The 15,867-nt window shown below is 45.2% G+C and overlaps 1 pseudogene; it reads left to right on the top strand.

Annotated features, from left to right (window-relative positions):
* Positions 1-287: 287 nt before the first annotated feature.
* LOC148516911 (uncharacterized) lies at positions 288-1,502 on the top strand (annotated as a pseudogene).
* Positions 1,503-15,867: the final 14,365 nt, after the last annotated feature.

Genomic DNA, 15,867 nt, shown 5'->3' with positions numbered 1-15,867 from the left:
TATATATATATATAAGCTGGTTGGACGCTCAATCCGAGCACTCGATAGGTGACTACTGCAGTTGTTAAAAATACCTGTGGGCTGCAGGACAGAAGCCATAGGCTGTATCGGCCCTGCACTGTGGCGTAACCCAGGGGTATTTCTGCACTTTCGATATAGGGCATGGTGCAGTGCACCACTGAACCAACCTTTTTTTATGTTTGTATTTTGTTACATCTGTTTAATATTCTTCAAAAATGAATTTGTTTTAAAAAAGTTTTTTTCTCTTTATTCTTTACTTCTAAAGAATGGCTGGTGCAAACCGACCTTTCTGGACAGGATTTATTGAGATGTACCAGGCCAATGAGTGCCTCTGGAAACTCACATGCAAGGACTATTGCAATAGAGACAAAAAAGATCAGGCACTCAACCAACTGCTGATGTACAGTAGAGATCTAGAAAGTGATGCCGACATCAAGTGGGTGAAGAAAAGGATCCAGAACCTAAGAACTGTGTTCCTGAAGGAGCACAACAAGAACATGGAGTCACAGCATTCAGGAGCAAGGGCAGATGATGTCCAAAAGCCTAAATTATGGTATTATGACCTGCTTCAGTTTATCCTAGAGAAGGATCCAAAGAGATGGTCACGGTGCTCGCTGGAGCAAGAGCCGGATGAGGTTCTTGCAGAAGAATCTGGTAGTCAGGATCAGGTAATTGTTTGTTATTCTAAAAAAACATATGTACTTTTCTGTTGTTTTTAATTAGCTTGTATTTACTTCATTTGGTGAATCTTGGTAAGTATTTGCATTTATTTAAACTATAAAAAATAATACTTTTCCCTTCCTAGATCGTCGACTTGGATTTGGACATCGATCCTGGCCACCCCTCCAGCGAGCCCACAGAGGTGATGGAGTCTACGATAGAGCGGCCATCTTCCAAGGCTCCCTCCAAGAAAAGGAAGACGGCTGCCAGGACTCCAGCCTCTGGACCGTCAAGGAGCGACCTTTTTTTGCAACACACGGAGGAGGTTCTTCAGAAGCCCCCGGATGCCAAATCATGTTTTGGTATGAACATCGCCCATGAAATAAGGGCCATGGTGTGAAGCCAGGCTGCTCATTTCAAATGCATAGTGTATGATGCTATGCTTCAAGGTCTTGAAGGAGAATTGGTTAAAGACTCGAACATAGGATTATATCCTAGGCAGCCCCAACCCCCTCGGCCTCAGGCAATTTCCCCTTCCCACAGCATCAAGCGACGAATCCCCCTATGCCAAATCCTCCTCCGTCACATCCCCACACCTACCAACCATCGTTTAGCCTAGCGCCACCAAATCCCTTTCCCAGCACTTCCATGAGTGGTGTGCAAGCTGCATGGCAGAGTGCACAGACCACTCTAAAGGACGATGTTCATTATTTTAATTATTGATTTTTTTATTGTATTTTTTTTTGTAGTGTTGCAAAATGAAGGTCTTTTTCTTTGGATTTTTCTCCAGAATGACCTTGAGTAAGATCAAAGTACTATGACAAAGGCTTTTGGACTTCATACAGCCCTGTTTCCTGAATGTTCTGAAATTTGTGTATATGTTGTGGTCTTTATGGGAACACAGTTCTGAAGTTCTGGATCTTGCCTTTTTTTTTTGATGTTGGCATCACTTAAATAGTCTCTACTGTACATGACTAGTTGTTGAAGTGTCTAATTCTATGTTTATATTGTAATAGTCCTTGTTGTGGAGGCACTCATTGGTCTGGTACATCTTGGTGAATCCTGTCCAGAATATTTGCAAAAATAAGCATGAAAAAATTACATAAAAAATAAAAAAATGTGTGGTGTCTTTATTTACTTGTAAATTGTTTTTCGTAATATAATATCATTTAAAGGTCTGCCGAGTTTAAATATGGGTTATTTTTAATTGGTATTTTGGGGTGGGCCGTTAGTAGGGTGATGGTGTTTTTGGATTGTTGTTTGGAAGGGTTTTGGGGGTATGGCTTTGTCCAACTTTCAAAATCTAAATCAATGTATGAAATAATTTTTCCCAAAAACAGATTTATCCCCCTCAAGCTCTGTTCATATGATAATGGCAATGGCTGCTGAAGGCTATAATGTTGTATTTAAGAACAGCCGGGAGGAACAGAGGCAGCAGATGCAGGAGTGGGGTTTAAGGTAAGTACTAGTATTTTTTAATTGTAAGTGGATTCACTACTATGGGCACTATTACTAGGGGGCATCACTATTAGCGGCTCTAGTACTGGGGGCATTGTGTATAAGGGGCACATATGATGTGAATTGGGAGAATCAACATTGTGCTACTGTGTGGCGAATAGCTTAGTGGCCCTGGGGCTTTGTTGAAATTTTGAATGTGGGCCACACTGTGTAAAAGGTGGTTGACCCCTGTATTACTATATGTTTACACATTTACGTTTAGAACAAATATATTTGGTGACACATAGTATGTGGATGCAAAAATAAACTATTTGAAATACAATGCATTAATCAAAATTAAGGATTTAAATGCAACTATGTTGCCAATTAACTGCACCTTCACCACTGAAAAAGTGCAGATATTCTTCCCTGACCGCTTTGGCACGTCCTGAGGCCACCATGGGGATTCTGGACCTGGAGACAGAGGGCAACAGTACAGTGGTAAGGATAATTTCTGGTGGTTTCAAAACCGAGGTTGGTACTGATCATGGGGGAGTGTTTTTCCTACGCAAGAAATTATGTAGGACACAACATGCCATCACTACCCACTCTATTTTCTGTACTCCTAAATTAATTGGAGTGTAGAAAATGTAGAACCTACTGCATAGGATCCCAAAAGCATTTTCTACTGTGCGCCTAGCCCTTGATAGCTAATAGAAAATTAAATATTCTTTTTTCAACATTTAAAGCCCTTTGGGGATAGGGTTTCACAACATGTTTGTTCAAAGCAAAGGCCTCATTGGCAATAAAAACTTAATTCAAATGATGTTTGCACTGGGAGGAAGGTGGTAACTGCAGGTTCCCAGACATGAGACGCTCGTAGAAAACCATGTTCTCGAAGGACCCACCATCTGAAGATCTTCAATTTTTCCCAACATCAATGTCTATAAACTCATAGTTAGCACTGACAATGGCCATCAGCAGTATTCTAAAATACCCTTTATAGTTATAATAAAGGAATCCACTATGAGCCGGTGGGACAATGCGAATATGTTTCCCATCAATTGCCCCACCACAATTTGGGAAATTCCACTTGTCCTCAAAATCCTGGGCAACTACATGCCAATCCACAATGGAAGATGGAAACTAGAATAAAAGAAAGACACAATAAATATCAAACACTCACACAAAAAAAACATTATAGCATTATCAAATATTAATTAAGATATAAGCTAAGACATATGTAGTTTGTAAGCAACAGATAATATTTGCCCAGCACATGTTGCACATTTAAGGGGGGGGTAGAGTTGGAGCCAGCAGTATATAGTAGAGGGATAGCACATGAACTATGACATATTAGCAGGGGCTGGCTGGCAACTTTTAGCCTGGGGGGCAAATGCATGCAGGCGGCCCTGGCAGAGGAGTAGCATGTAGCCAGGGTGCCCGAAAGAACGTGCATGCTATGGCGCCCCCCCCTCAAGTGTTCTAGGGAGGAGGCGGGTCCATATGGGATTAATGTAAGGTAAAAATAAAGATTTGGGGCAGCCCCGTGTCGTAGTGCCCATATGCAGTGCCACCCTGTGCCACAGGAGAGGACACCCTTATGCAGGCCTCGAGTAGTGCCCCCAGTAGTGATCCCCCCTATGCAGTGCCCCTTGTGCCCCCAGTAGTAAGCCCCTTATATAGTGCCCCCAGTAGTGGTAACACTTATGCAGTGCCCCTTAAATAGTGGCCCCAGTTGTAGTCTTCCCCCTATGCAGTACCCCCACTATTGCCCTTTATATAGAGCCCCGAGCAGTGGTCACTCGATGCAGTGCCCCCAGTGGTAGTCCCCACCCCCTATGTAGTGCCCCTAGTAGTAGTCCCCTCCCCTTGTAGTGCCCCTAGTAGTAGTCCCCCCCAGTTGTAGTCCCCCCCTTGTAGTGCCCCCAGTAGTAGTAGTCCCCCGTTGTAGTGCCCCCAGTAGTAGTAGTCCCCCCCTTGTAGTGCCCCCAGTAGTAGTAGTCCCCCCCTTGTAGTGCCCCAGTAGTAGTAGTCCCCCCCTTGTAGTGCCCCCAGTAGTAGTAGTCCCCCCCTTGTAGTGCCCCCAGTAGTAGTAGTCCCCCCCTTGTAGTGCCCCTAGTAGTAGTAGTCCCCCCCTTGTAGCACCCCCAGTAGTAGTAGTTCCCCCCTTTGTAGTGCCCCCAGTAGTTGTCTCCTCCTTATAGTGCCAGACCCCCCGCAGTAGACACACATAATATAAAAATAAAAAAAACACTTACCTGACACCCGCTCCTGCTCCTGGTCCCGCCGCCGAGATCAGCTCCTCCGTCTGCCACTTTGCATTATGGGAGTGACGCATCATGGGAGTGACGCGTCACTCCCATTACCCACTGTGGGAGCCGGAAGATGTCCGGCTCTGGCAGTGGGAGCAGCAGCCGATGAGAGTCTGTCGGACTCTCATCAGCTGCTAAAGCAAACACACAGCTGCCGGCTCTGGCGGCTGTGTGTTTGTGCTGTGTCGCGCTGACCGAACTCCGTCCGGACAGCGCTACACACGCGGTGCAGTCTGTGTCACAGTAACACAGACTGCCCGCGGCCCGCGGCCCGCATGACGCTGCGGCCTGGGGGGCACATGGCACCCTGCCCCCCGGCCCAGCCCGCCACTGCATATTAGGACAGACAGGGGGGAGCTGTAAGCAGATATTATGTGGCCAGCACATGTTGCACATTTAAGGGGGAGATAGAGTTGGAGCCAGCATAAGACCAAAAAAATCCACCTTTTTTACCCAAATCCTGACAACACTTGGCTAGTCATCTATAGCATTTGTAAAGCCACAGTAAGTAAGGTATAGACCTTAACCATCTAGGAACCTCATCCATGTTACTACATTTGCAGCGAGTTCATGGAAAGTTTTGGGGAAAATCAGAAACTGGTGCTAAGAAAATAACAACAGACAGTCCAGAATCAGTTAGCTTTCTTCCTTCAGCTACATCACAGCACCTGCAATCTCCACCACCAACACCTTTATCATCAATGTCCACACTAATGATCGAAGGTAGTCCTTCATCCAAGATAAGGCTAAGTGACTCCTCCCCAATCCAGGATTTCTCAGAAGGATCCTTGAGCGCTATGCCTGCTGCTGCTGCTGGTAGAGGATTTTCATCCCAGAAGAGGACCAAGAAGATCACCATTAATGCAGTGGGTTTTAGATGTTAATTGTGGTCATGTGTCCCCGCTACCAAATCCCAACTAGATTCCACTTAAGTAGAAAAGCAATTCCTAGCCTGTACAGGGACATTAACAAAATATGTAGTGTCCTCCAAAATGCTGTTGTACCCACTCTCAACTTAACCACAGACATGTAGATAAGTGGAACAAGGCAAACTAAAGATTACATGACCGTGACAGCCCACTGGGTGAGTGTATTGCCTTCCGCAGCAGCAACAGCATCTAACAAACGCCAGCTCATTCAGAGGCAGGCTACTCTGTGTATTACCGGTTTCAGTAAGAGGCATACTGCTGACAACCTTTTAGAAAAACTTAGTAAAATCATTGCAAAATGGCTTACTCTGCTTGGACTCTCCTCGGGATGTGTGATTTCTGACAATGCCACCAATATTTGGAGAGCATTACAGTTGGGTGAATTCCAACATGTCCCATGTTTTGCTCACACAATCAACCTGGTGGTGCAATTTTTTTTTTAAATTATAGGGGTGTGCAGGAGATGCTCTCTGTGGCCCAAAAAGTGTTGGGACATTTTTTCGCCATTCAGCAAGTTCATGCAAAAGATAGCAGCACCTGCCAGAACTGTTGAATTTGCCCTGCCACCAGCTGAAGCAAGAGATAGTAACAAAGTGAAATTCCACCCTTTATATGCTTCAGCGGATGGAGGATCAGCAAAAGGCCATCCAAGGCTACACATCAACCTATGACATAGTGAGAGGAGGGGGAATGACCCTTACTCAATCACAGTGGAGAATACTTTCTGTGTTGTGCAAGGTGCTCAAACTCTTCAAAAATGTCACCTATGAAGTGAGTTCAGACACTACCAGCTTGAGTCAGGTAATTCCCCTAATTAGACTTTTGGAAGTCTCAAGAAACTGAAGGAGGAGATGAAACAAAGCAATTCCACTAAATATGTTGGACTTGTAGATCAAGTTCTTTATTCGCTTTGCCAGGATCCAAAGGTTGTCAATATCTTGAAATTGGATCACTCTATTTTGGTGACCATACTTGATCCTAGATTTAAGGCATACATTGTGACTTTCTTTTCAATGGACACAAATCTAAAGAGATGCAAAGAGCTGTTGGTGAGCAAATTGTCAGCTCAAGCAGCAGTGACACAGCAAAGTCTCCTCTCTCAGTTTCTTAGGCAACAGTGCATGCCAGGAAAAAACTAAATTTTCCTAAGAGACCCACTGGTGGTGATACAGATGAATCATCAAAAGCTTTTGACATCTGGTCAGATCTAAAAGAATTAGTGAAACCTCTACTGTGACTCCATCTGATACGGTCACCAATCAAAGAATGGTTGATGATTATTTTAATGATAGCATCCAAATAGGTATATCAGACAGTCAATGTCTCTACTGGTAGGAAAAAAGACACAAACTGGCTTTGCTTTACTTAACTTGCCCACCCTCCAGTGTGTACTCAGAAAGAGTTTTTTGCTCACTTAAGAATCTTGTCAGAGATCAGCATATTAGGTTACTTCCCCAAAATGTGGAAAAGATGATGTTCATCAAAATGAATTACAAATTCCACGAGGAAGACCTCTACCAACAATTACATCAAAAAAATACAGAGGTGCCTGTAATGGTGTATTCCAGCGGGGACTAATTAATATTGTGTGAAGAAGAGGATGTTAACACTGATGAGGATGAGGAATCAGATGATGATGGCGACGACATCTTGCCTATGTAGAGCCAGTTTGTGTACATAGAGATCATTGCCAGCAATGTCCGCTGCCCATTGTAGCTTGTGTTGTGGGAGCCCAAACAAACCAATCATTTCAGCCACAAGTGGAAGTCCCTGTTGCTGAAGTGATTGATTTGTTAAACTGTGCATGTCCTGTTTCATATATGCAACATAAGGATGGGAATGCCCAAGGACAATCTATCTTGCACCTCTTTTTTTTGCATTATGCGCTGTTTGGAGCATTGCTGCCTGTCTTTTTTTGTAGACGACAAACATTTTTATAGTTTATTAAATGGCCATCCCATCTGCCACTGCAGTGCCACTCTTGTTTCCTAGATGTACCATGTTGGTAGTTGCGCTGCCACAGCCACTCCTGCATAAATTCTGAATCACCAAGTTATTTGAGTTGGCAAAACATGGTAGGTTTTCACATTTACAGTAAGGGAGGTTTTGGTAAAACCAAATCCAGATCCAAAACATGAAGGAGATACAGATCCAAAACCAAAACACGGGGGTCGGTGCAAATCTCTAAATCGGGCCCTCTGTAAAAGCACTAATACATGAATATGACTAGAATACAGCAGCTTGTATTCCGCAGTGGTTTCAACTAGAGAAGTGCGGTTCGGTTCTCCAGATATACAAGTCCACCCGAATTTTGTGAAACTGGACAGATCTGAATCTCGGTTCTGATCTCCTGTGGCGATCAGGATAAATCAGAGTCGCGGTTCCAATATTTTCATGGTTCAGAATTCGGATTTTCAATCCGAATTTCATGTTTTGGATTGCATAAATTAATTGATTTTAGCTGTTTTTAAAAACTTTTTATCAATTTATAAGAAAAAATATCCAGATCCAAAACCAAAACACTTGGGGGTGATTTTGCAAAACCAAAATCAAAACCAAAACACGAAGATAAATCCAGATCCAAAACACTGGGGTCAGCGCACATTTCTATTTTCAACAGAAATGGCTACCAAATAGAACACTCCATGGTTGGTTGTCATTTAGAAACCGTAGGGGTTCGATGGCCGTTTCAGTTCAGACATCAAAAACCACTTTTAGTAAATGCTGCCAATCTGACATTGATGCCAACGTCAAATATCAGCAGTTTCTACATGACACCAAACCCGCTGCTAGTACATTTTCCCCTAGAATTAATGTCAGACAGTCAGAGGTGTAGTCAGACTGCGTGTCTTATTGCCAACATAAGGAGACATTCATTATTATAGATGTTATATTATCAGTTTGTCCTTTACATGAGCCTCAATAAAATATCCTGTGTTGTTTTTATATTTCTGATTACTGTTGCTTAGTACATGTTATATAAAGAGGTCATTTTTATATGAATATATTTTGGTCTCCATGAATGTGTGTAAACATAACAGGGAAAATAACATACAGAACAAATACAGGTCAGTGACTACACAGGGAAAGATATTGTGGGATAGCAGAGAAGTGAACCTGCAGGTTCCCATAACCTCTGTCTGTACCAGCGAGACCTTGGGCCTAAAGTTAGCCTGAGACTTCTACATAAGTGACAACAAAGGTCATTACATGGAAATATTTCATCTGTAACCTCCACGTTTCTTACTAACTGCTGATCTTATACATACGGCTGTAATGGCTGCAACTAGATGTTATTGGGCTGGGATGTAGTCACAAGGTCGACAATGACAAAGGGCCCAGATCAGCAGTCCGAGTATCGGGAATCTGCGTGTGTATAAAACTCATTCTGCGAGTGTACAGAATGGGTCCTGTTAAGATGCACGCAAGTCCTTGAATGCCTCTGCCTGATTGACAGGCAGAGGCATTTAAGGGGCGGAACAGGGGCGAGGGGCGGCCGGTGATCCCAGAAATGGGGCGTGTCCGCTCCGTCTTCTGGGAGTTTCCAGCCCAGGGACTGCGTGGATGCACGCAATCTGCTGGGCTCCCAAGATCGGCCAGCCAGAGTAAGCAGAGGCTTTTTCAGCTGGCCAGCTGGCCGGGCCATCCATCATCGCATCCATTGACCACCAATGGTTGCGATGATCATGATGGTGATCCCAGCCTGTGACCTCCGGCGAATGCTGGGATTGCAAATGCAGCAGGGCATGTCATACAGGTGGTGTCATACAGGGGGTATCATACAGGTGGTGTCACACAGGTGGTTTCTTACAGGGGGTGTCATACAAGGGGTGTCATACAGGGGATGTCATACAGGGGGTGTCATACAGGTGGTGTCAAACAAGGGGGTGTCATACAGGGGGTGTCATACAGGTGGGGTCTTACAGGGGGTGTCATACAGGGGGTGTCATACAGGTTGTGTCATACAGGGGGTGTCATACAGGAGGTGTCTTACAGGTGGTGTCATACAGGGGGTGTCATACAGGTGGTGTCAAACAAGGGGGTGTCATACAGGGGGTATCATACAGGTGGGGTCTTACAGGGGATGTCATACAGGGGGTGTCATACAGGGGGTGTCACACAGGTGGTGTCAAACAAGGGGGTGTCATACAGGGGGTATCATACAGGTGGGGTCTTACAGGGGTGTCATACAGGGGGTGTCATACAGGTTGTGTCATACAGGGGGTGTCATACAGATGGTGTCATACAGGGGGTGTCATACAGGTTGTGTCATACAGGGTGTGTCATACAGGGGGTGTCTTACAGGGGATGTCATAAAGGTGGTGATATACAGGGGGTGTCATACAGGTGGTGACATACAGGGGGTGTCATACAGATGGTGTCATACAGGCTGTGTCATACAGGGGGTGTCATACAGGAGGTGTCTTATAGGTGGTGTCATACAGGTGGTGTCATACAGGGGATGTCATACAGGGGGTGTCATACAGTTGGTGCCTTACAGGGGGTGTCATACAGTTGGTGTCATACAGGGGATGTCAAACAGATGGTGTCATACAAGGGATGTCATACACGGGATGTCACACAGGGGGTGTCATACAGGGGCTGTCACGCAGGTGGTGTCATACAGGTGGTGTCATACAGGAGGTGTCATACAGGGAGTGTCATACAGGGGTGTCATACAGGGTTTGTCAAATAGGTGATTTCATACAGGTATTGTCATACAGGGGGTGTCATACAGGGGGTGTCATACAGGTGGTATCATACAGGGGGTGTCATACAGGGAGTGTCATACAGGGGTGTCATATAGGGGCTATCATACAGGTTGTGTAATGCAGGGGGTGTCATACAGGGTGTAAAACAGGGGGTGTCATACAGATGGAATCATACAGGTGGTGTCATACAGGGGGTGTCATACAGGTGGTGACATACAGGGGGTGTCATACAGTGGGTGTCATACAGGGGGTGTCATACAGGTGGTGTCATACAGTGGGTGTCATACAGGGGATGTCATACAGGGGGTGTCATACAGGTGGTGTCTTTCAGGCGGTGTCATACAGATGGTGTCATACAGATTGTGTCATACAGGGGGTGTCATACAGGGGATGTCTTACAGGAGATGTCATACAGGTGGTGATATACAGGGGGTGTCATACAGGTGGTGACATACAGGGGGTGTCATACAGGTGTGTCTTACAGGGGGTTTCATAAATGGGGTGTCATACAGGGGGTATCATACAGGTGATGTCATACGGGAGGTGTCTTACAAGGGATGTCATACAGGGGGTGTCATATAGGGGCTGTCATAATACAGGGGGTGACTTACAGGTGATGTCATACAGGGGGTGTCATACAGGGGGTGTCATACAGGGGGTGTCATACAGGTTGTGTCATACAGCAGGTGTCACACAGGTGGTGTCATACAGGAGGTGTCATACAGGTGGTGTCATACAGGAGGTGTCATACAGGTGGTGACTTACAGGCGGTGTCATACAGGTGGTGTCATACAGGGGGTATCATACAGGTGGTGTCACACAGGTGGTTTCTTACAGGGGGTGTCATACAAGGGGTGTCATACAGGGGATGTCATACAGGGGGTGTCATACAGGTGGTGTCAAACAAGGGGGTGTCATACAGGGGGTGTCATACAGGTGGGGTCTTACAGGGGGTGTCATACAGGGGGTGTCATACAGGTTGTGTCATACAGGGGGTGTCATACAGGAGGTGTCTTACAGGTGGTGTCATACAGGGGGTGTCATACAGGGGGTGTCAAACAAGGGGGTGTAATACAGGGGGTATCATACAGGTGGGGTCTTACAGGGGATGTCATACAGGGGGTGACATACAGGTGATGTCATACAGGGGGTGTCACACAGGTGGTGTCAAACAAGGGGGTGTCATACAGGGGGTATCATACAGGTGGGGTCTTACAGGGGTGTCATACAGGGGGTGTCATACAGGTTGTGTCATACAGGGGGTGTCATACAGATGGTGTCATACAGGGGGTGTCATACAGGTTGTATCATACAGGGTGTGTCATACAGGGGGTGTCTTACAGGGGATGTCATAAAGGTGGTGATATACAGGGGGTGTCATACAGGTGGTGACATACAGGGGGTGTCATACAGATGGTGTCATACAGGCTGTGTCATACAGGGGGTGTCATACAGGAGGTGTCTTATAGGTGGTGTCATACAGGTGGTGTCATACAGGGGATGTTATACAGGGGGTGTCATACAGTTGGTGCCTTACAGGGGGTGTCATACAGTTGGTGTCATACAGGGGATGTCAAACAGATGGTGTCATACAAGGGATGTCATACAGGGGATGTCACACAGGGGGTGTCATACAGGGGCTGTCACGCAGGTGGTGTCATACAGGTGGTGTCATACAGGAGGTGTCATACAGGGAGTGTCATACAGGGGTGTCATACAGGGTTTGTCAAATAGGTGATTTCATACAGGTTTTGTCATACAGGGGGTGTCATACAGGGGGTGTCATACAGGTGGTATCATACAGGGGGTGTCATACAGGGAGTGTCATACAGGGGTGTCATATAGGGGCTATCATACAGGTTGTGTCATGCAGGGGGTGTCATACAGGTGGTGTAATACAGGGGGTGTCATACAGATGGAATCATACAGGTGGTGTCATACAGGGGGTGTCATACAGGTGGTGTCATACAGGGGGTGTCATTCAGTGGGTGTCATACAGGGGGTGTCATACAGGTGGTGTCATACAGTGGGTGTCATACAGGGGATGTCATACAGGGGGTGTCATACAGGTGGTGTCTTTCAGGCGGTGTCATACAGATGGTGTCATACAGATTGTGTCATACAGGGGGTGTCATACAGGGGATGTCTTACAGGGGATGTCATACAGGTGGTGATATACAGGGGGTGTCATACAGGTGGTGACATACAGGGGGTGTCATACAGGTGTGTCTTACAGGGGGTTTCGTAAATGGGGTGTCATACAGGGGGTATCATACAGGTGATGTCATACAGGAGGTGTCTTACAGGGGATGTCATACAGGGGGTGTCATATAGGGGCTGTCATAATACAGGGGGTGACTTACAGGTGATGTCATACAGGGGGTGTCATACAGGGGGTGTCATACAGGTTGTGTCATACAGGAGGTGTCACACAGGTGGTGTCATACAGGAGGTGTCATACAGGTGGTGTCATACAGGAGGTGTCATACAGGTGGTGACTTACAGGCGGTGTCATACAGGTGGTGTCATACAGGGGGTGTCACATAGGTGGTGTCATATAGATTGTGTCACACAGGTGGTGTCATACAGGGGGTGTCATACAGGTGATGTCATACAGGAGGTGTCGTACAGGGGGTGTCATACAGGGTGTCATACACTTCCTGCTGCATTTGCATTACTGCTAGGATCGCCTGCGTGCAGCTTTCCAATTACGATCCTTTTAGGATCAGGCCCTATGTCAGCATTCATAATATTGACACCAAAATGTCAAGAGTTATGATGCCGACATTATTAAAATGTTGACAGACAACCCGTCAACATTCTCAGGATTTTGACTTGACATTAGAGTTAGGCTGTGGGCGGGAGGGTCAGGGTTAGAGTGCTGTGGGAGTTTAGTGTTAAGCTTCGGGAGTGTCAGATTCTGTATGTGTTGTGGGCACAGAACTGGGACCACTGGGCACTGCTAGTGACAACTGGAGAGGGTAAAACTAGGTGCATGGATGATGATTTTATTCATTGGTTGGAGCTCACAGGAATAATGTCAGGACATTAAATCTATGTAGAGGCACTGGTGGACTTCCTGACTGTGGCTGAACATTGCCCAAACCGAGAACACTGAAGGTGAGTAGTCCAGTAAGAACTAAGGATGTGTGCCGACCCCCGTGTTTTGGTTTTGGGTCTGGATCTCCCCTGGTTTTGGATCTGGATTGGTTTTGCCAAAACCTCACCTCCATGTTTTGTTTTCGGGTTTTGGTTTTGGATCTGGATTTTTTTCTTAAAAAAAAACCAGCTAAAATCACATAAAATTGGCCTTTTTTTGTTCCTGCAGTATTAATAACCTCAATAACATTTATTTCCACTTGTTTCCAGTCAATTTTGACTACCTCACAGCTCAAAATATTGATTTTTTCATCTAGTTAAAGGGCCAAAAGTTTGCATCCAGCTTGCTGGCTCCAAACTGATTAATATAATTATTAATAGAGTTGAGGACTGTGCAAAGATGATGGTTGAGATACCCTTGAGGATTGAAGAATTGATAGTTCATAGTTGGTGCAGCCCCTGGCTGTGAAATTGATAATAAATTAATTAAAAAACAATTCATTGGTGCAGCCCCGGGCTGAATAATTAATACAAAGAAATTCATTATTACAGCCCCTGGCTGTAAAATTGGTAATAAATTAATTTAAAAACAAATCATTGGTTCCTAAACCAACCATAACATTAATTTAAAATGTCAGGCAGCAATGCCCCAACCAGCACATAATGAAAAGGAAAAAGGTGCAAAATGGAATAGTCCTTGGGCCCTCTCACCCATCCTTATGTTGTAAATGAAACAGGGCATTCACAGTTTAACAAACCAACCATTTCAGTGACTAGGACTGTCAATCGTGGCTGAAATTATTGGTTTGTTTGGACCCCCATAAAACAAGCTGCCAATGTGCATTGGACATGGAAATGAAAATGATCCCATACACAAACTGGCTTTACATTACAAGTTGTTGTCATCTTCGTCCTCGTCATCCCCATCAGTGTGTACATCCTCTTCTTCACACAATATTAATTTGTCCCCACTGGAATCCACCATAGGCTCCTCTGTAATTTTTTGATGTAATTGTTGGTAGAGGTCTTCCTCGTAGAATTTGTAATTCATTTTAATGAACATCATCTTTTCCACATTTTGAGGAAGTAACCTCCTACGCTGATCACTGACAAGGTTGCCAGCTGCACTGAAACCACTTTCGGAGTACACACTGGAGGGTGGGCAACTTAAGTAATGCAAAGCCAGTTTGTGTATGGGACTCCAAATTGCCTAATTTTCCTGCCAGTACTGAAAGGGACTGTCTGACATGCCTATTAGGATGTTATCTCTGAAATAGTCCTCCGCCATTCTGTGAATGGAGACTGTATCACACATAGTCACGGTAGAAGACACGTCACTAGTAGGCAGTTCTCTCAGACCCGACCAGATGTCATTTTTTGGTGAACGATCTGCATGACCAGCAGGCATTCTGTAAGGAAAATTTTGTGTTTTTCTGGCAGCTGCAGAAACTGAAGGAGGAGATGATGGCGTTTCACGTGCGGCTGCAGCTGACAATTTTTTTCCAAACAGCTCTTTAGTTTTAGATTTCAGTCTGTTGGAAAAAAACTCACAAGGTAGGACTTAAACCTAGGATCCAGAATGGTCGCCAAAATATTTTTTTTAGATTTCAACAGATTGACGACTTTTGGATCCTGCTGAAGTAAATCAAGGGCTTGATCCACCAGTCCAAAATACCTTGCGCAATCGCTCCATTTCAGTTCCTCCTTCAGTTTCTCCAGCTGTTTTTGCAAAAGACTGATGAGGGGAATGACCTGACTCAAGCTGGCAGTGTCTGAACTAACTTCATATGTGGCAATTTCAAAGGGTTTGAGAACCTTGCACAACACAGAAATGATTCTCCACTGCACTTGAGTAAGGTGCATTCCCCCTCCACGGCCTATGTCATAGCCGTTGTATAGCGCTGGATGGCCTTTTGCTGTTCATCCATCCGCTGAAGCATATAGAGGGTAGAATTCCACCGAGTTACTACCTCTTGCTTCAGCTGATGGCAGGGCTAATTTAACAGTACCTGCTGGTCATGCAAACTTCGACAGGCAATTGCCGAATGTCTAAAATGTCCGGATCTCCTGCACGCCCCTGTCATTTTAAAAAAAATATTGCACCACCAAATTAATTGTGTGAGCAAAACATGGGACATGTTGGAATTCACTCACATGTAATGCTCTCACAATATTGGTGGCATTGTCCGAAATCACAAATCACGAGGAGAGTGCAAGTGGGGTAAGCCATTTAGCAATGATTTCCCTGAGTTTTTCTAAGAGGTTCTCAGCGGTATGCCTCTTTGTGAAACCAGTTATACAAAGAGTAGCCTGCCTCTGTATCAGCTGTCTTTTGGGAGATGTTGCTGCTGCTGTTGTAGGCAATACACCTACCCAGTGGGCTGTCACAATCATGTAATCCTTAGTTTGATGTGTCCCACTTGTCCACATATCAGTGGTCAAGTGGACAGTGGATACAACGGCATTTCAGAGGTCATTATTAAGGTTTTTTTAATGTCCTTGTACAGATTTGGAATTGCTGTTCTAGCGAAGTGGAATCTAGAAGGGATCTGGTAGCGAAGACACATGACCTTTATTAACTGTTGAAACCCCACTGCGGTAATGGCGGATACTGGACGCACATCTAATACCAACATAGCTGTTATGGTGTCACTAATCTGCTGTGCAACTGGGTGATTGCTGTCATACTTGTTT

The sequence above is a fragment of the Taudactylus pleione genome, unplaced genomic scaffold, assembly GCF_031769625.1.
Source record: "Taudactylus pleione unplaced genomic scaffold, aTauple2 ptg000231l, whole genome shotgun sequence".
NCBI lineage: Eukaryota > Metazoa > Chordata > Amphibia > Anura > Myobatrachidae > Taudactylus > Taudactylus pleione.
Note: the sequence above shows the minus strand (reverse complement) of the source record. Positions and strands in the feature narration are given on the sequence as shown.